Here is a 22,410-nt window from a genome sequence, read left to right as displayed (position 1 = left end):
GAAGATTATAAATGTATCCCACTTTTAAAGTTAATATGAAAAGGAATATAGTTTTCTCATTGCAGGAAAATGTAGCATGTAACTATGTTATTGACAGCAAGGTAGTTATTCACATGCTTAGTGACTTATAATGTTCAAAGAATACCCTTTCACCCATTTTAGAGAAATAAAATCTAAATCAAATTCTCTCTGTGCAGTCATAAAAAAGTACAGTTGATTCCTACTCTTTGTCAGAACTTAATTTATTTTTTGTATGTTATTGAGGAAATAAATTCCTCATCCTGTTTATGCTTATTTTTTCTCCTTTCCCTTAATCTTTTCCTCCTATTATCATTGTTGTTATTATATATCTCTGTTCTGTAGACTGCCCTTAGCAGTAACAGCTGATGTTATAAAAGAACAAAAGAATTTTAATTTTGTTTATCTCATTTCTACTCTATTTCTACTGGGAGATAATCAGTTGGTAAAATAAAATACAAATGTTGTTGCTGTTGTATCTGTCTTGATAATCAAAATAGGTACTATTCAGACCTCTTGATGATTAAGAGATCTAGATAGTAAAAACCAATTAAAGTAAGATTAGACTTGCTCTAAATACAATAACTTTTGTCTTTTATGCGCAATGCCTTTCTCAGCAATCTTCTCCCATTACTATTATATTCTCAACATACTGCCTTCCCAAGGAAAAAGGGCATTTACATCAGACAATCTAGGAGAAAATCCAGATTGTTTCTAAGCTGAAAGGAATTTGTATACATCTTTGTTTGGGGAAAATTGTCCAATATTTTGACCTCATGAGGCTATGCACACAGTTAAAAGGGTTGATTCCCCAAATTGCAACATGTGCTGCATAAATCATCTCAGAAACTTTACTCATTTTTTTAAAACTCTGAATCCAAATGCTAACTCACTTTTTTTTCTTTTTGTAACTTCCAATTTCGTTTTTAATTTCTAGTTTTTTTAATATTCTACTGCATTTTCCCTTCATCTCCACCTGATTAAGATCTACAAAGGAAACTTTTGTACTTCATGTTGGCTTTAAAGTCATAAATATTTGAGGTTCTATTTCAAACTGGGGTAGAACATGATTAACCCAATAGTTCAGAAGACACTCATGCCTTTAGCAAAAGATGGAGATTTGCTAGGATTTATTGTTAAATTTGACCAATTCAATTTGAAGTAGAATATTTACAAACAGTTGTTATGGAGACCATTAATGATTTCTAAATTTTAGGCTAGGCAAATGAGTGAATGTTGGTGTCACTTCTTCTTTTAGGAAACAGTGGTGGGAGAAAACAATTGAATGGGAAGGTAGAGAATGTTAGACTTAAAGAAACCTGATTTGAAGGTTGAGTGGAAGATGACTTCATTCCAAATAATAACTCTCCACTCTAATAAAGTTATAAATAGACATTAGATATTTTTTATATAACTCAAACTGTACAAGGTTAGAAAATATAGGGGCTAAATGGTGGTGCATCTGATTAAGTGCACATAGTACCATGTGTGAGGTTGGCCCAAAGACCTGGATTTGAGCCCCTGACCCCTGCCTGTAGCAGGGATGCTTCTGAAGCAGTGAAATAGTTTTTCAGGTGTCTTTCTATATCCCCCTCCCCTCTCTCAATTTCTCTCTGTCCTATCAAATAAAATGGGAGGAAAAGTAAAAGAAAAAAAATGGCCACCAGGAGTGGTGGATTTGTAGTGCTGACATGGAGCCTTAGTGATAACGCTGGATGAAAGGAAGAAGGAAAGATGAAAAAAAAGACAGAAGAAAGAAATAAAGAAAGAAAGAAAGAGAGGGGGTGGAAGGAAGGAAGGAAGGAAGGAAGGAAGGAAGGAAGGAAGGAAGGAGGAGAAAGAAAGGGAGTTGGGCGGTAGCACAGCGGGTTAAGAGCACATGGTGCAAAGCTCAAGGACCTGCATAAGGATCCTGGTTGGAGCCCTCAGCTTCCCACTTGGAGGGGAGTCACTTCACAAGCTATGAAACAGGTCTGCAGGTATCTATATCTTTCTTTCTCCCTCTCTGTCTTCCCCCCCTCTTGATTTCTTTCTGTCCTATCCAATAACAATGACAACAATAATAATAAAAACCACAACAACAATAAAACAAGGGCAATAAAAGGCGGGGGGGGGGGGGGTGGCTTCCAGAAGCAGTGGATTTGTGGTGCAGGCACCAAGCCCCAGCAATAACCCTGGAGACAAAAAAAAAAAGAATAAAGAAAGAAAAGAAAGGGAAAGAGAGAGAGAGAAAGGGAGAGAGAGAGAGAAAGGGAGAGAGAGAGAGAAAGGGAGAGAGAGAGAGAAAGGGGAGATAGAAAGGAAGGGAGGAAGATATTAAGAAGGAAAAGAGTGGAAGGAAGGAAGGAAGGAAGGAATAAGGAAGGAAGGAAGATAAGCTATTAAATGATTTCAGTGTGCCAACCAGTGTTGTAAGCACTCTTGTTTAAATTATGACACTTAGTCTCCTCTGCAATCCATTTTGGTACATTGTATTTTCATTTTACAACACAGTAAACTGAGGCATATCTAGGTTGATTAACTTTCCCAAGGTTATATGCTTAAGGGGACAAAGGGAATCAGAAACCAAGCAGCCTAGCTCCAGTATCTGCAGACTTAGCCACTATGTTATTAGATTTCACACATAAATCCATTACTTCTGCAAGTTTTGTATGTACTGTCCCCTACTTCCTAAAGTGGAAAATCTGGACAGATATCAATTTAACTGAAGAGTTGGAGTTTTGCAAGTTCTAGGTAACTAAAGTTTAGCAACAGTCAGTTTTAGAAACATAGTGCTAAATTGTAAGAAGTCATGGAGTGAGCTATGAATCCACTTTGGCCCTTGTAAACTTGCAAACTACATCTAATCAGAAAAAAATGCAAGGATTGGCTGAATTTCAAATCCCTGCCCTGTTGAGTTTAAAACCTTGACTGTTGTCAGGTGTGAGCTGCTATTTGTCATAGATTCTTTGGCTTTAGACAGAGGCCTTGATGTTGCAGCCCTGGGCCAGGCAGACCTTCATTGAAGAAAAGCAGTGTTAGGCATTTTCCCACTATTAACCCAGCCAACCCTCGCCTGTATCAGAGCCAGGTCAAACATGTACACATGGCTTTTTGAAATTTGATTTTAAACTTCTAATTAGCCATTTTCTTAAATTGTTGAAACTCTTGACTATTGTTTGGTAGAACCCTAATACTATAGCATATAGCAAGAAAAAGAAGGAACTCTGACATATGCTTGGAAACTTAGCTTGTCTGGAAATCCTTTTAATTTCAACTGCATCTGTAATTATGAGTTTTCTTTTCACTTACATTTTTACTAAGGCAAAACTAATAAGCCAAGAGAATACATAAAACGACATGATTCTGGGGCTGAAAATTCTTTAAGAATGTGAATACTTTAAGCCTGTGGCATAGCTAATAGCAATGAGATAAATTCCATATACACATGTGATACCATTCACTGAGATAAGCAGTCTATAAGGTCAGGTTTGAGAGATCTATTGTTAAGTAACTATGCATGTTATCTTTAGGTCTCTTACATTTCAAATTGCAAAGTTTTTTTCCCTACATTTGGAATAATAAATCGAGTCAGAACCTCTTTAGGTACCTGTTTAAAATATTTTATATAGTAAGCAGCAAAGTAAGATTTGAAACCTGGTCTGACTGTACTGTCTATCCCCACTTTTGTTCTGTTGAAGAATATATGACTTTCCTGCCCTTCATAATTTCAGGTAAGATCAGAGTTCCACCAGACTATCTATCTCCAAATGTCCCAGGAGAAAACTTAAAGAATTCCCTTTATATATATATATATTTATATATATAACACTGACAAAACCATAGGATAAAAGGGGTACAACTCCACACAATTCCCACCACCAGAACACCATATCCTATCCCCTCCCTTGATAGCTTTCCTATTCTTTAAACCTCTGGAAGTATGAACCAAGGTCATTGTGAGATGCATAAGGTGGAAGGTCTGGCTATTGTAATTGCTTCCCCACTAAACATGGACGTTGACAGGTTGATCCATACTCCCAGCCTGCCTCTCACTTTCTCTAGTGGGGTGGTGTTCTGGGGAATCAGAGCTCCAGGACACATTGGTGGGATTGTCTGTCCAGAGAAATCTGGTTGGCATCATGCTAGCATCTGGAAGCGTGTGGTTGAAAAAAAGAGTTAACGTATAACACCAAACAAGTTGTTGACTAATCATGAACCTAAAGGCTGGAATAATGCAGACTATGAGTTGGGGGAGGGTCTACATTTTGTATATAGATAGTAGGCATATTTTAGTTATATTCCAAAGGGGCCAGTGGCTATACTAGTTTGTTTTTTGTTTCTGAGCCTGAGCCTGAAATCTGATATGCAGGTAGATCCAAGTTATTGTCTGTAGAGATGATGTCATGGCTGGAAAATGGACAAAAAGTTGGATCAGGGAAGAGAGTAGCTCCCAAATATGGGAAAGGTGCATAAATATTCTTGACTTTAAATCCCATTGATTTGATGTGATCTTGGGCCCATATTCAGCTTAGGAGCCTATGTGACCATTGTATCTCTATTGATCTGAGCTCACATTCTGTGGTCATGACTAGGAACATTCCAAGCTGCCCCAATATCAGAACCCATCTTCCTTAAGTGTATCATAGAAATGTTGTCCAGCCTCCTATTGGAGGATGGAACATGCTCCACCTTTGTTAATCCAAATTGAGGGCAGGGACCTGAGTTTACACAGGGGTTTGTTTTGTTGTTCCTGATAGAGATGATGACTGGTAACAATGGACAGAGGGATCTATTCGAGGTCTAGGCCCTATCCTGTCTGTTTGGAATCTCAGGACTTCCGGACTAAGGCACCAGCTGATGGGTTGGCCTGATAGTGAATAAAGATTCATCTTTAAAGTATGCCAGTCTCTTGCCCTTATTCAGCTTTTGCAGTTCTTGCTTTGACAAGGTTAGCTTAGGAGTGAGTGAGGAAAGTGTAATAAAGTAGGTGAGGAGGTTATCTGTCTAAATAGACACTATTTCATTAAGAACTTTAGACTGACTGACTGAAGAGTATTGTGTACTTTTGCTTTCTGGCATGTATTTTGCCCTAGTTTATGGATACATGTGAACATGTGCTATATCTCATGGGACCTCATCTATATCTAGGTTTTGGGACTTTGTTAGGAAGTGAACTTTCTGGAAAGGAATTAGAGAATCCTATGAAAGGAAAGTTCTCACCCGAGTAATGAGGCTGAAGGGTGGACATTCCACACCTGACGTCTCTGGACATAGTCTGTAAGGAAGCATGCTGAGGTGGTACTCCATGTGTTGACTAGGTTGGGATCGGCGGTTGCAATATCATTTGGTATGGATTGAGAGAAGCATGCAGAAAAGTGAATCCCACACTAGAGGTTCTAGGATTGGGGAAAATATAGGCTCTGTAGAGGAAGCTGAAAGTTTCTGCTGTCCTAGGGTTTAAGAAGGCAATAGATAGTTATTGCTATAATCACATTATTTGGTAATTGCGTTAATCTTGAACAATTCCTTTATTAGGATTTATATCCTTTAATGTATTTGTACATAGCTGGGACACCAGTTGCTTCTGTTATCCCTGGTCAAAGATTTTAAGAGACTCAACATATGGAAGACTCAGCCTATGGTCTGTGCATTAAAAGGTTTGAGACAGGGAGTCGGGCTGTAGCGCAGCGGGTTAAGTGCAGGTGGCACAAAGCACAAGGACCGGCATAAGGATCCTGGTTCAAACCCCGGTTCCCCACCTGCAGGGGAGTCGCTTCACAGGCGGTGAAGCAGGTCTGCAGGTGTCTATCTTTCTCTCCTCCTCTCTGTCTTCCCCTCCTCTCTCCATTTTTCTCTGTCCTATCCAACAACAACAACAACAATAATAACTACAACAATAAAACAACAAGGGCAACAAAAGGGAATAAATAAATAAAATAAATATTTTAAAAAAAAGTTTGAGACATTCAATCAATTTTCCACCTCTCATAATAATTAAATAGTGATTGATATGACTACACATTAATAGGAGTGTACATAAACACCATTCCCACCACCAAAAGACTGTGTCCCATCCCCTCCTTCCCTCCTCCCATGATGCCAGGCCGAACATCCACCCTCACCCTTAACCCAGGTTATTACTTTGGTGCCCTGTTGTATGCTTTACATTAGGTTGTTCTAGCTCTCCCCCTGCCAAGAGTTCCAGAGTTGGAGAGTTGCAGATTTGGAGAGTTCTTGGCGCCGCCACGGGGAAAGAGGCAGCAGAGTTCTGTTTGGTGATTAGTTTGGTTTAGTTTATGAATCGTTGTTCCTGAATAAAGAAATACAGCTTCCCTGCCCAGCCATTGTCTCTGTGTCTCTGTTACCTGCCCGTGAAGCTAGCCCAGCCAGCTGGAGCCTCCGAATTTTAACAACAGTGCCCTACTCCAAATTCAGTGAAATCCTGTTTTGAATTTCCCTTTCTGTTCTTCTTTCTCAATTTCTGTTTATGACTTGGGATGATCTCATACTCATCTTCATCTTTCTGACTTAGCGCACTTAACATAATTCCTTCTAGTTCCGTCCAACATGGGTCAGAGAAGGTGGGTTCAATGTTCTTAATAGCTGTGTAGTATTCCATTGTGTGTGCACTTAACATAATTCCTTCTAGTTCCGTCCAACATGGGTCAGAGAAGGTGGGTTCAATGTTCTTAATAGCTGTGTAGTATTCCATTGTGTGTAGTATTCCATTGTGTGTGTGGTATTCCATACCACAGATTTATCAGCAACTCATATGTTGTTGGGCACCTGGGTTGCTTCCAGGTTTTAGCTCATATGAACATAGGTGTACACATATCTTTTTGGTTGGCTGTTATGGATGCCTTGGGGTATATCCCTAGAAGAGGGATTACTGGGTCATATTCAAGGTCCATGGTAACCCGGGGAGAGTTCTTCAGACTGTTCTCCACAGAGGTTGGACCAATTTACATTCACACTGGCAGTGCAGAAGGATTCCTTTGGCCCCATAGCCTCTCCAGCATTTGTTGCTGCTGTCCTTTTTGATGTATGCCATTCTCATAGGGGTGAGGTAGTATGTCCTTGTTGTTTTTATTTGAATTTCTCTGACAATCAGCATCTTGGAACAATTTTTCATGTGTTTGTTAGCCTTTTGGATCTCTTCTGTAGTGAATGTTCTACTTATATCCTCTGCCCATTTTGGGGTGGGGTCATTGCTTTTTTGTTTCTAAGTTTGCTGAGCTCTTTGTATATTTTGGTTATTAGACTCTTGTCTGATGTATTGCATGTGAAGATCTTCTCCCATTCTGTGAGGAGTCTCTTTGTATGATAGTTTCTTTGACAGTACAGAAGCTTTTCAATTTGATGTAGTCCCATTGGTTTGTTTCTTCTTTAGTCTTCCTTGCAATTGGGTTTGTTTCATCAAAGATGTCCTTGAGGTTTAGGTGGGAAAGTGTTCCACCAATATTTTCCTCTAGGTATTTGATAGTTTCTGGTCTAACATCCATGTCCTTGATGCATCTGGAGTTGATTTTTGTTTCTGGTGAGATAAAGAGGCTCAGTTTCATTCTTCTGCATGTTTCAACCCAGTTTTCCCCGCACCCTTTATTGAAGAGAGCTTCTTTTCTCCATTTAATACTTTGGGCCCCTTTATCAAAGATTATATGTCCATAGGTGTGGGGATTTATTTCTGGGCTTTCAGTTTTGTTCCACTGGTCTATGTACCTATTTTTGTTCCAATACCAGGCTGTTTTGATGATGACTTTATAATATAGTTTGAGATCTGGGAGTGATGCCTCCATTTCTGTTTCTTTTTCTCAAGATTGTTTTGGCGATTCTACATGTTTTCTGATTCCAGATAAATGATTGTAATTTTTGTTCTATTCTCTTAAAGAAGCCTGGTGGAACTTTGATGGGTATCATGTTAAATTTGTATATGGCTCTAAGGAGAATGTTCATTTTGATATTTATTCTTCCAATCCATGAGCATGGGATGTCTTTCTATCTTGGTATTTTCTATTTCCTTGAATAATGACTCACAGTTTTACATATACAAGTCTTTCCCTTCTTTGGTCAGGTTTATTCCTAGGTATTTTACTGATTTTGCTGCTACAGTGAATGGGAGTGATTTCTGGATGTCCTCTTCTTCTGATTTAGTGTTTGCATAAAGAAATGCCACTGATTTTTGTACACTGATTTTATAGCCTGACACCTTGCTATATTGCCTAATAACTCCCAGTAGTTCTCTGCTGGATTTTTTAGGCTTTTATATGTATACTATCATATCATCTGCAAATAGTGAGAACTTGACTTCTTCCTTTCCAGTCTGTATTCCTTTGATTTCTTTCTCTTGCCTGATTGCTATGGCAAGAACTTCCAATACTATGTTCAAGAGTAATGGTGATAATGGACAGCTTTGTCTAGTTCCTGATCTGAGGGAGAATGCTTTTAGCTTTTGTCCATTGAGTATGATGTTGGCTGTAGGTTTGTTATATATATATACTCCACTGTCTTGAGGAATTTACCATATATTCCCACTTTTTTGTAGTGTTTTGAGCATGAATTGGTGTTGGGTTTTGTCAAAAGCTTTCTCTGCATCTGCTGATATAATCATGTGGTGTTTGGTTTTGCTTTTATTGATGTGGTAAATGACATTGTTTGACTCATATATGTTGAACCAGCATTGAATTCCTGGGATAAATCCCACTTGGTCATGATGAACTATCTTTTTGATATACTGCTGAATCTGGTTGCCAGGATCTTGTTTAATATTTTGGCATCTATGTTCACCAGAGATATTGTTCTGCAGTTTTCCTTTTTTGCTGTGTCCCTATCTGCTTTTGGTATCAGGGTGATGTTGGCTTCATAGAAGGTGGAAGGGAATTTTCCTGTTTCCTTGATCTTGTGGAAATGACTTAGAAGTATAGGTATTAACTATTTCCAAAAGGTTTTGTAGAATTCCTTTGTAAATCCATCTGGTCTAGGACATTTGTGGTTGAGTAGATTCTTAATAACTGTTTTGATTTCTTTGTCTGTGACTGGTGCATTTAGGTTATGTAGTTCTTTTGGGGTTCAGTTTTGGAAGGGCATATATTTCTAGGAATTCTTCCATTTCTTCCAGATATTCTAGCTTGGTGGCATATAGTTCTTTGTAGAAGTTTTGCATGATTTTCTGGATTTCTGTTGTGATATCTCCTTATCGTTTACATTTTTAGTTATCTAACTGTTCTCCAAGAAGTCTCTTCTAAATTATGATAGATTCTGTAGGCATTGAGGGAAAAATTTTAACACATTACTAAGCATGGTAAATGTAGGTGGTGGAGGACGAAAACAAACTGAAATAATAGAGAGCCAAGAGCAGATGTACAAGAAAGGAAAGTATGTCTGAGGCAAATGATGATAATACTGCTACAACTGTAACAAATAGCCTAAGGTCTGCAGTAAAATTGAAATTCATACCCATTTATCTAATTATTATGAAAGAAGCTTTATATTGGTCCATTCTTGAGTTACGGAGGAAGCAATTGAAATTTCTTTCTACAGCAATATTTTACTAGCTTATATAGTGGTCGTACCTGGTAAAATATTAATTCAGATAAATACATATTTAATTAAGTGAATATAATCAGATCATAAGAACATACATGAATAGAAAACTCAGCAGGCACTAGTAAAATAAAAATAATAAAGTTTATTTGTGGGGTTAAAATGGAGGAGGGACACTATTTTCAGGTAATGAGTAGCCAGGCAGTGGCACATTTACAATGTTCAAGCCCCCTATTGAACAGTGAAGCAGTATTATAGATGCCTCTCTTCCTCCCTCTCATCTTCTTGATTTCTCTGTCTCTGTCAAAAAGATAAATAAATATATTTTTTTAAATTTTTTAAAATGTAATAATAGGTTGAAATGTCCACACATTTTCACTACTCCCTAGAGCCTCACTAAAGTAAAGAAGTTTACTTTAAAGACATATACAGATAAAGAATGAGAAGGGAGATTATGGAACCTGGAGAGCTGATGATTGTTACTTTCTTGGCAGTAGTGAAAAAAAAAAAAAAAAAGAAAGAAAGAAACCTAAGCCTCTATTAGCAAGTGTCTCTAAGATAGAAAGGAATATATCAAACCCATATACATTGAACTGTTAACTCACACACATCTACACTCTTTTCTCCTTTTCTCTTTCTCTTCTTTTATTTTATTGATTGACTGACTTTTGCCACCAGGATTATTGATGGGGCTCAACACCAGCACTACAGTTTCACTGCTTCAGTCAGCCTTTTCTTTTTTACCTTTTGTTTCTTCTATTTTATTGGATAGGACAGACAGAAATTGAGAAAGGAAGGGGGGAAAGAGAGAGGGAGAGAAAGACACCTGCAGACCTGCTTTGCCACTCCTGAAGTATCCCAGTTCAGGTGGGGAGCAGGCCTGGAACCGAGTTCTTAAACATAGTAATAGTGCACTTAGGCAGTTGCATCATCACCCAACCCCCTACTATTTATTTTCTTTATGAGTATTCATTTCTCCTAATTCATTACCCTTTCCTCTACTTTACAACTTTCTTTTTTTATTGTTATTTGTAAAAAGCAAACTGACAAAAACTATAGGGTAAGAGGGGTACAACTCCACACAATTTCCACCACGAGAACTCCATATCTCATCCCCTCCCGATAGCTTTCCTACTCTTTATCCCTCTGGGTGTATGGACCCAGGGTCATTATGGGGTGCAGAAGGTGGAATGTCTGGCTTCTGTAATTGCTTCCTGGCTGAACATGGTCATTGACAGGTTAATCCATACTCCCAGCCTGTCTCTCTTTTTCCCTTGTGGGGCTGGGTTCTGGGAAAGCGGGGTTCCAGGACACATTGGTGGGGTCATGTGACCAGGAAAGTCTGGTTGCCATCATGCTAGTCTGGAACCTGGTAGCTGGAAAAAAGAGTTAACATATAAAGCCAAATAAATTGTTGGCTAATCATGAACCTAAAGGCTGGAATAGTGCAGATGAAGATTTGGGGGTCTTCATTTTGTAGATAGCTAGTTGGACTGCTTTAGTTATATTCCAAAGGGCCCATGGCTATACCAGTTTTTTTTTTTTTTTGCCTCTATCTAAATCCAACTTAAAAACAGCAACACAAATTCATTTGCTCATTTAGGCTTCATCAATAATAGCATTATGTTTCTATGGCCAGATTAGATGAGAAATTTTTCTTTTTTGGGGGGGGGTATTTTTTTTAATTTTTTTATTTAAGAAAGGATTAGTGAACAAAAGCATAAGGTAGGAGGGGTACAACTCCACACAATTCCAACCACCCAATCCCCATAACCCACCCCCTCCCATGGTAGCTTTCCCATTCTCTAGCCCTCTGGGAGCATGGACCCAGGGTCGTTGAGGGTTGCAGAAGGTAGAAGGTCTGGCTTCTGTAATTGCTTCCCCGCTGAACATGGGCGTTGACTGGTCGGTCCATACCCCCAGTCTGCCGATGAGAAATTTTTCTTAAGTTTGTTGCTTTAAAAAACTTTAGATGTAGAGAAAATTTACAAATATAGCATAGAACTCTTGTGTAACTTTCACCTGGCTTCCCCTACTGTGACCATCTTGCATAACAACAGTACACATATATAAACTAAGAAATTAACAGTATTAAAGTACTATTTACTAAGTTATAGACCTGCTTTGAGTTCCATAAATATCTTCAGTAATTCTTTTGTTCTGTTTTAGGAGTTAATCTATGATTGACACATTGAAGTTAGTTATCATATCTGCTTATTTTTCTCTTACCTATGGCAAGTCCTCTTTCTTTCTGTGCCTTTTATGATCATTGACCTGCTTTTACTCTCTTACTTATTTATTTTTTGGTACCAGGTACATTTTATTATAGAGACACATCATTTGCCTCTTCTAAAGAGCACTAGTCAGTTATTTGGAAAAAAATGTGTCTGAACTTGGGTATTTCTGTTGTTTCCTTAAGATTAGATTGTGGATATGCATTTTTGGCATAATTAGCACAGCAGTGATGCAGTATCATTCTTAGTATAGCAGCTCTGTAGTACATAACACCTATAAGGCTTATTATTTCTGAGACTAACCTTGATTATTTTATTAAGGAGATTTCCACTGTAATGTTGCATTACTTTCCTTTGGAATTAATAAATATTTGGGGAAGATATTTTGAGACTGTGCAGATATCCTGTCTCTCCTCAAGCTTTTGTTCACTAATTTTAGAAGTCTGTGGATTTCACCGAGGAAAAATCACTGTTTTGTGTTTCAGTGCTGATTTTCAATTTTCCTCATTCCTTCTACAGTTACACTTGAAAATTACCTATAATAAGGAGCTACTCTACACTGTACATGAATAGCAGTATGGACACATGAATATTTAATCTGTAGGTTATATTCCAATAACACCCTTATTTTGTTGCTGAAATTGCCTCAGGTCTATTAAGAGCTATTTCAATGTGACTTCTATGTCTTTGTGACATGACTCCTGTGAACATTTTACTTATGTTCTGACACCACAAGGTATTCCAGCTTCACCTTGGGTTATTCCTATTTGTAATTCTATGGACTTCTGGAAAAAATAATAACCTGGCTAGGGAAACAGCATAATGGTGAAACAAAAGATTTTCATGTTTAAGGCATAAAAGGTCCCAGGTTAAATCCCTAGTACCTCCATGAGCCAGAGCTGAGCAGTGCTCTGGTCAGTTTGTTTGTCTATCCGTCTTTCTTTCTATATTTCTCTTAAAAATAAATAAATAAAATATTTTTTAAAAATCCTTTATTATAATAATAATTATATAATCTGTATCTTAAATATAATGATAAAAATTAATAATACCCTTATATAAAGTTAATGGAAGTGGGCCAGGTGGCATATCTGGTTAAGCGCACACACTATAGTGGGCAAGGATCCAGGTTCAAGCCTCTAGTCCCTACCTGCAGGGGAAAACTTCACAAGTGCAGGTGTCTCTCTCGCTCCCTCTCTGTCTCCCCCACCCCCTCTTAGTTTCTCTCTGTCTCTATCCAATAATAAATAAATAAATTTAAAACACACACACTCAAGCCTATGGCAGGGCCAGGCAGTGGTATGCCTGGTTGAGCACATATATTACAGTAGGCAAAGACTAAGGTTCACGCCCCTAGTCCCTCCCCACCTGCAGAGGGAAAGCTTGTTGGGCACTGAAGCAGTGCCACAGGTGTCTCTCTTTCTCTCTCCCTCTCTATTTTCCCCTTCTCTCTGTCTCTATCCAATGAATAATTCATTTAATTTGAAAATTAAAAATAAATATTCAAAAATAAAGTCAATTAATCTTCTATTACATAAGAATAAAGGAAAGCTAAAAGATTTACATGCAGATAAACTCATAAAAATAAAGTATCAGATAATTACAACCTTGTTACTGTGATATTTGTGTCATGTGATTTTTTTTTTTTTTGCTGAGTACCCATTCTGTAATCCCTTTGCCTTTAACAAGAACCTAAATTGTCAGGTACTTTACCGTGTACAATGACTCAAATCTTTCCTGAAGAATCTAAAGCCTTAATAGCATTGCCTATTAAGAAAAAATATCAGGTTCTTGTCATTGACCTTAATCACAGGGCATGACAATAGTGAGAGAAACCCTGATTTCCAGGCACCTTCTTTCTTACATCTGTTATGGAGTACATTCTTATTTTACTTTAGTAGTTAGGATCAATCACCCCAGCTACCAGAGAAACTCCTTTCTTCACTGGTTATTCAGAGACATGGAGTGTTCAAAATGGCTGGGTGGCATGCATCTTCCTTTGTAATTAATAATTGTTATATCTCCTGGTAGAAGTAGGAAGTTGCCTTTTGGATGGAAACATTTATTTTGTTGTTGTTCATTCTTTTTTATTTAGCTAACAGAAGATAAGCTAGTAAGAACAAAAAGAGAAAAAATGGTCAGTGGGTGACTAGTGTAATAGTAAATTGTGCCATTTTCATATTCATCCCTTGATTCTGAGTCAAATGAGTTAGATACAAGGGTGGGGAATAGGGGTGGTATCATATATTTGATGCTGATCTAGGTCTATACACACAGTCTTCTTTCCCCAGTCTTGCAAGATATTTCCACCTAGCTTTCTCTGAAACTGAATCTACTAGACATCTTCCACCATTCTATCAAACTAACTCTTTGACCCTACTATGAATTATAGAAAACATAACCACCATGTTTTTGGTAATTGAATGGGATTTAGTTACGCACATTGTATTTGGGTTTCTCCATTCAGTGACTTTAGTCCTTAATATAAGTTAAGGTCTATAGAGATTAGAAATAACAGTACATTCTTAAAGGTTACTAGGATCATTGACCCCTCCAAATTTATATCTGACATTTATAGAGAATGATAAGTCTTCTGGATCTTCCAAGTGTAAATGAATAGGCATAAAAGAGAAATACAGTCTAATATTCCAGCAACTCCATCTGTGAATCCCTGCCTCTTCATTGAAGCAAGATAGAACTGACATATTTCTAAACCACTTCCTTTGCATACATGCTTTACCAGCCAAATAGTCAAATGAATTATTAGAGTCCCTCTAATACCCTAACTACAATATTATGTGGAATCTCTGCTCACTGAACCCAATATCCCCTAATTCATTTAAACACTACAATTTCTTTTCCAATATGTATAATATGGAAAAGCTATTTCACCCTCTTTGAATGGTAATCTCACTCATAAAATTGCAAAATGAAAGATCCTTACCAGATAGTTTTGAAATAACATGAAATTACATGTAAAACGCATATACAGGTAAAATATATTACATAAGCTCTCAATAAATACGTATTCCTTACTAATTTGCTTACTGTTATTTTTGTTCAAGACCATAGTTCTTAGCAATCTCTACATGAATAAATACCAGAATGTATTACTTTCAACTCAGATCTCAGTACCACATGTTTATTAACTTTTAGGTTCAGCATCTCCCCTTCATATTACAAAAGAACATCTAAAAACAATTCCAAAACCAATGTAATTATTTTTGTCCCAAACCTCAGCCTCTTCCAAGTTTCTCAGTCCAAATATATGGTACCCATATCTATCCAGTTCTGCAAGACAGGAATCTGGAAGTTATCCTACATATCAATTCCATTGCTGTTCATAGGTAACCTAAATCAATATACTACCTCATATATCCTTTAAACATTTTATTTATTCATTAATTTTTGCCCGTGACCACTGTCCCAATGCAAGAATTTGGTAATCTTTCTCCTAAAATATTTATTCCTCTCTACTATAGTTCACATTTGCATTTGTTTTCTTCAAATTATTCAATCAAGTGCTACCAAAGAATGTCTTACCAAAGTTGTTATATTAGCCCATATGCCACCTAACACTAAGCTAAATTCCAATACTTTTTTGCAACACGTTGAATAGCAAAGCATATACCTTTGTGTTTCAATTACTTGATTTTTTTCATAGTAGCAAAAATTCAGTCAGAGCTAATGTGTACTGAACATGATTGAAACTTGATAAAAAAATAAAACGTGGAATTTATATGATGTCTAAACAAAACAACAAAAACTGTAAAAAGTAGTATGTGGTTGGAATGTTGAAATGACAGACATTACCAAAACATAACTTATAAGGGACATCTAAATTACTGACCTGGTACATAGAGAAATAATCAACTTTGCTGCCACCTGGTGCACCAGAAAGGTGTACTGTCACTGTAGCCTGAGACATACATAAATTCACCTAGTTGCCAAAAGATGAAGTCAAGGAAGAACATGGGGAATCAAAGGTGTTCATAAAATGAATTTAAGAAATGGAAGGGGAGTAGATCTTTTTTGACCTTTATGTCCTGAGTATATTTTTTATAGAGGTTGTATCAACCATTGTGAACTCAAATTCACAATTATTTATTCATTTAGTACTTGGTTACACATTTTTATATACTGTTAACATTATTAGCTAAAATGAGATAAAACCTGAATGTAAAGCTGCAAATTTTAGTTCCCAAATGTTATTTCCCCAGAAAGTTATATGAACTTGTAACTTCAGCAAAATGTTTGTATCTATCATTCATTTTGGCGATTTAGTTATATAAGAATGATGTGAAATGTGCCGGGTGGTGGCTCACCTGGTTGAGCACATATGTCACAATGCTCAAGAACCCAGGTTCAAGCCCTTAAGCCCCCACTTGCGGGGGGAAAGCTTTGCAAGTGGTGAAGCAGAACTGCAGGTGTCTCTCTGTCTCTCTCCCTTTCTATCTCCCCCATTCTCTCGATTTCTGGCTGGCTCTATCCAATAAATAAAGATAACAAGTATGAATCGATTTGCCAAAGCCCATATTCAGTGGAAAAGAAATTGCAGAAGCCAGACCTTCCACTTCCTGCACCCCATATGACCCTGCGTCCATACTCCCAGAGGGATAAAGAATAAGGAACCTTTAAAGGGAGAGGATTGTATATGGAGCTCAGGGGGTGGGCATTGTGTGGGAATGTACCTCTCTTATCCTATAGCCTTGCTGATATTTCCATTTTATAAGTAAAAATTTAAAAAATAAATAAAGACAATTAAAAAATGATGTGAAAACTGAGTAGCCAACGGTCCTTGAGCAGATAAAAGAGCTCACTTGGATACTATGCTATTTTGCCATGTGTGTAATCCACGTTTGAGTATAGCCTGTTCCTCCTCACTCCATTTCTTTCCCCCTTCCTCCCTCATTGTTTATATCCCTCTGTCTGAATAAGTTCTCCAGAATGGGGGTGCACTGGGTTAAGTGTACACATGATGAAGCACAGGGACCTATTAAAAAATCTTGGTTCCAGCACCTGGCTTCCCACCTGTGTGTGTTTGTGGGGGGGCGGGGGTGGTCACTTCACAAGAGGTAAAGCAGGTCTGCAAGTGTCTGTCTTTCTCTCTATATCTATTCCTCCCCTCAATTTCTCTCTGTTCTATTCAATAAAATGAGGGGAAAATATGGCCGCCAGGAGCAGTGGGTTGTAGTGCAGGCACTGAGTTCCAGAGGTAACCGTGGAGGCAAAAAAAAGTTATCCCAGAGCAGTGAAGCCCCATTGACAATATACAAAACAAATCAAAATAAAACAAAACAACAGTCTTTAAACAATGAGTTTAAAAAAAAAACTCAGGGGGTGACAGAAGCATTACATTTTTACTGTTTCAGTGAGCACATTTATTAATATGCATCACAGACTGGCCTAAAAATTGGTGAATTTTGTTTACTCTAGACTATATATATATAAATGATAATTATTAGTTATAACATGAAGCAAAAATGTGGAAGTATTATACTTATGCTATTTTTGTTTTGAGAAAAATTAGTTTTAAAGTATATTTTGAATAAACTATTTTATAGGTTCACTGAAAAAAATAATGTTGATCAATGATGAGTATATTTATAGCAAAAAACTTTTATTTTTTTATTTTAACCTTAAAATGATCATTAACTTTAAGGAAAGATTATCTGGTTACCCTATTTATATAACAATAGCCCACACATCTTTATTTTACAGATCTGTGCTGCTTTGGATTTCACTAAAATTCTTGATTTATCTAAAAAGAAAAATAATCTATGTGGTTCTGAGTCATGGTGCACCTGGTTGATTGCACAGGTTCCAGCCCCTGGTCTCCACCTGCAGGGTGAAAGCTTTGTGAATGGTGAAGCAGTGTTGCAAATGTCCCTCTGTCTCTTTCCCTCTCTGCCACCTCTTTCTCAGTTTCTGGCTGCCTCTACCCAATAAATAAATATTAAAATATATGATTTTTTTAAAAAAAGAAAGAAAAATAATCTGTGCTCTGAAGGAAGGATTCATGAACCTCTTTGAACATCTCTAAGGAGTTAATCTCTATTGAAAAGGGTAGAAAGTTCAGGCCAATACCACTTTTGTTTAAACTAATACCAGTTATAATGACAAAAGCAATGCCATTCAAATGGCAAAAAGTAACCAAACAAATCTGAGAACTGGCTCTAAGTTTCCCCAAAAGATGAGGTCTCTTGGGTCATAAGGTTTTCAAAATACCAATAATTTCTGGATAGGGAACTATTCAGAAGACAAATTGTTTCTAAATATAGATCTCTGTATGCCCATATTTACCTTTTTTTAACTGTTTCTTTTAAGAAACAATCTGATATATACTGCAGTTTGATTACACACTACCAGCAAGAGGCTGCTCATTACTCCTTTCTAACCTAAACTATGATCCTCAGTAGTCTATTATCTATCTTTGCATTTTATTATAGTTTCACTCTTTGATTTACATTTATCAGGAAAAACAAAAACACAGAATAATAAAGGGTGAAAAGTACTTCCTTAGTAAAACAAAAAAGTGCTGACAAGTGGAAAAAAATTAACAAGAAGAAAGAGTATAATGGAAGAGGGCATATGCCTTTTAATGGAAAATTCTTCTCTTTATTCCAGTTCTACTGTTTTAAGATAGTCAGTGATGACTGATGCTAATATTTTTCATTATGAATAACAGCACCTGAGGTCTGAAGCCACAAATATTGGTTTATTTCTCTATGTATTCACCGGGATATTATTCCCACACCAATATACATGATTCTCTTGTACATATGTTTCTACAAGATAAAAGAAACCTTCTCAACTTGCAAATGGAATCTATATATCATGGGAATTAGAAATGCTGCATGCTGCATAGTCTGTGCTACACCCACCTCTATTTTGATTATTCTACTTTACAAATAGAGATAGTGCTCTATAAAAAATGCCTGTATTGTAGAGCATGGCCTTTGTTTTTACAGACTTTGCCAGGGGGCATCCTGAATATAAAGTTTAGAGTTATTTCTGAGTCAGAATCCTCACACAGGTCAAAGTTGTAACATTTAGTCTTAACATGGTGTTTATACATATTGAATTTTATTCAAACCAGCATCAGTTCTTTTAATTTTCCCTTACTACTCACTTAGAGACTTAAATTAAAAGGATCATCTTTCTAAAATATTGTCATTAGAAATCCATACCTTCTGTAGTGACTGCATTTTAGGAGTAAAGATCATCTGTCTATGGTCAAGAGCTCTTTTCATGAGGAAAGAGTGGATGCTTGAAAATTAAGGTTCTTGGCTATCCTAGATGCATTTGCATCTAAAAGCAAATGTTTAGAGACATCTTCAAGGGATTATAGACACACAGAAAAGTAATAGTTTTTTCCATAAGAAATTTATTCTAATGCCCAAGAACTATTCCTAAGGTAGATCAGAAGAAAAGCAAGCATTGAGAATTAGAGCAGAAGAGATCTTTGATTGTCATAAAATTCACTATTATTATTATTATCTTTAAAATGTGAGAACTAGGGTGTTGGGCGGTAGCTCAGCGGATTAAGTGCAAGTGGTACAAAGCGCAAGGTCCCGCTTAAGGATCCCGGTTTGAGCTCCCGACTCCCCACCTTCAGGGCAGTCGCTTCACAGGCAGGGAGTGAAGCAGGTCTGCAGGTGTCTGTCTTTTTCTCCCCGTCTCTGTCTTCCCCTCTTCTCTCCATTTCTCTCTGTGCTATCCAACAACGATGACATCAATAACAACAACAATAATAACTACAACAATAAAAAACAAGGGAAACAAAAGAGAAAATAAATAATTTTTTTTAATGTGGAAACTGTGCCCCAGAGTTATCAAAAGGACTGTTTTGACAACAGTACAAAGTCTCCAATTTGGAGATCTTGACTTTTACTTCAGGACTTCATATTGTATTGGGCTTTGTTAATAGCTTCATCAGCTATTCACCACTTAACCAGTAATCAGATGTTTGCAATAATGCAAGATAGTGAGAGATAAAAAGAAGAATCAGAAAGAAAGCAGAACCAGAGAAACTACTAAATTGTAATGCACATGCAATGGACCCTCATTATACTTTCTGTTGACAAATTAACAAATAAAAGAAAGTAACATCGTTGTCTCAATCTATAAACCCAGACCATAGTCAGTAAAAAGTAGGTTAACTGAACCATAACTATAAGGAATAACCTGTTATACTTATTTATTTATCTGTTAACCTATTATAGCCAAAGATTATTTCTTTGGTAAATATATATATATATACATATATAATTATTCTGTTTATGCATTTATTATTTTGTTTATATGTATATATTTTATACATACATGTACATAAAATTATTTTGAAATTGTATAATTATAATCTGGATTTTATATTTTGAGTTCATTTTTATGTTTTTATATATTGTGAAAGAAGGATAAAGAATTAAGGAGTCAGGCCACCGGGTTAAGCGCACATAGTATGAAGTGCAAGGACCCGTTCAAAGATCCCGGTTCTAATCCCTGGCTCCCCACTTGCAGGGATCATCACTTCCAACGTGGTGAAGCAGGTCTGAAGGTGTCTTTCTCTTCCCCTCTCTATCTTCCTCTCCCCTCTCAATTTCTTTCTGTCCTATTCAATTTAAAAAAATGGGAAAAAGGGTCTCTAGAAGCATTGGATTTGTAGTGCTGGTACACCAAGCCCCAGCGATAACCCTGGAGACAAAAAAAATTAATAATAATAATGAACTGTATATAGCAATAGGTATGTTGGGTCATGTAATTCTGGGTAAGGATTTCTGCTTCTCTACTTCATAGTCATATGATCTTACAAAAATTGTTTAACATTGCCTATATGGCTGTCATAAAAATTAGCTGACATTATAAGTTATAAATGTTAAAATATCATGCATAGTATTTGGTATATATTAAAAAAAGAAACTTTGTAATGATAACTTCTCTTTCTTATAACATTTATAACATTTAATAACTCATTCATAATACACCAGTCACCTATTTTGTCAGGAGTCCAGAATTAGTCACTCCAGAGAATTATTAAAAGATGCCATGCACCGTCACCAGGTTGTGAAAATCATGTGCTAAAATGTTTAATAATATTTTGTAAATATCATTCTAACTATATGAATTTATAGATAGAATATGGCAGTTTCACCTTGGGCAAGTTAATAATGATATTGCTATCCAGAGAAATGAAGGCCATAGAAAGGAACTATCCAGCATTATTTTTCAAAGTTGAGACATATGAGGGATTGAACACAGTATGTTTCTGTTGTCTACCTCCAAGCCTTTTTTTTTATCTATCTCCACACTTCTATCTTGTCTTTTAGTTTAATCATTATCATTTCCCACCTGGACTTTCCCGAAGATGTGAAATTCATCTTCTTAGCACTTCCATCATAACCTTTGAATTTATTATGATCTTTCTGGAGGGATCATTTAAAAACCTAAATCTACCATCTCACACCTGTGAGAATGGCTTCCATCAACAAAACAGGAAATGACAGGTGTTGGAAAGGATGTGGAGAAAAAGGGAAGCTGCGAGGCTGCTGATGGAAGTACAAACTGGAGCAGCCCCTTTGGAAGACTGTATGGAGAGTACTTAAATATATAAAAGTGGAATTACCCTGTGATCCAGCAATACCACTTTTAAGCATTTATCCAAAGGACACACAAACACTAATTCACATGGATATATGAACCCTTATGTCCATAGTGGCACTCTTCAGAATAGCCAAGGAGTGGAAGCAGCCTAAATGTCCATCAACAAATGACTGGCTAAAGCTTTAGGATATACATTCCATAAAATATTACTCTGCAATTAAAAAAGATGACATTTTATTCTTTGGGACAAATGGATGGAACTGGAGGTGACTATGCTTAGCAAAATAACTAACAAATAACTAACAAAAACACATGGTTTCATTCATATGTGGAATCTAGAGAACTGAGACACATAAACTTGCAAAATAAACAAGCAAGAAACAAAATTAAGTAAACTGTTTCTAAGACTTGTGAGAGCTATGATTGTTCTCTTTGGGAACTGGGTGGTAAGTACATAAAACTTTGGTAGTGGGTATGATGTGGAAATATATATTTTAACCTTATATTTTTGTAATCCACTATTAATCACATGTAAAAGATATGAGAAAAGAAAGGTGAAAATATTTAAAAATGTGAATAATAATTTTAGAATAAAGTCTGATTTTTAGAGTAAGAAATAAAAATGAAAACAAAAATCTAGAGGCCAAGTGGTGGCATACCAGATAGTATGCACACAATACCATGCACAAATGACCAGAGTTCAAGGTCCTAGGTCCTGCTAGGGTGAAGCTTCAGCAGTGGTGGAAGAGTGCTGTAGGTATCTCTCTTACCCCACCTCCCTCTCTGATTCTCTACTTCTCTACCTCTATCAGAAAAATAAAAAAGGAAGAAAGAAAAGTTTGTCAGGAGAAAAGGAGTCATTGTGCAGGCACTGAGCCTCTGGTGGGGGAAAAAAACAAAGCACCTACATCTCATTCTCTGACTCCTCTCTGACTATGACTATTTGTCATCCAAAGGTTGACAGTCTAAGATTATTTGCATGTTACTCAGGATTTTGCATTATTAGTCATTGCCTACCACAGAGGTCTCATTCATC

General features: G+C 36.7%; 1 protein-coding gene across 6 annotated transcripts in view; it reads left to right on the top strand.

Moving 5' to 3' along the window:
* Window positions 1–22,410, top strand: part of HDAC9 (histone deacetylase 9) — a 1,141,821-nt gene that overhangs the window by 1,077,832 nt on the left and 41,579 nt on the right. The window lies entirely within an intron of this gene.

This window comes from Erinaceus europaeus, chromosome 8 (genome assembly GCF_950295315.1).
Source record: "Erinaceus europaeus chromosome 8, mEriEur2.1, whole genome shotgun sequence".
In the NCBI taxonomy this organism is placed as follows: domain Eukaryota; kingdom Metazoa; phylum Chordata; class Mammalia; order Eulipotyphla; family Erinaceidae; genus Erinaceus; species Erinaceus europaeus.
Note: the sequence above shows the minus strand (reverse complement) of the source record. Positions and strands in the feature narration are given on the sequence as shown.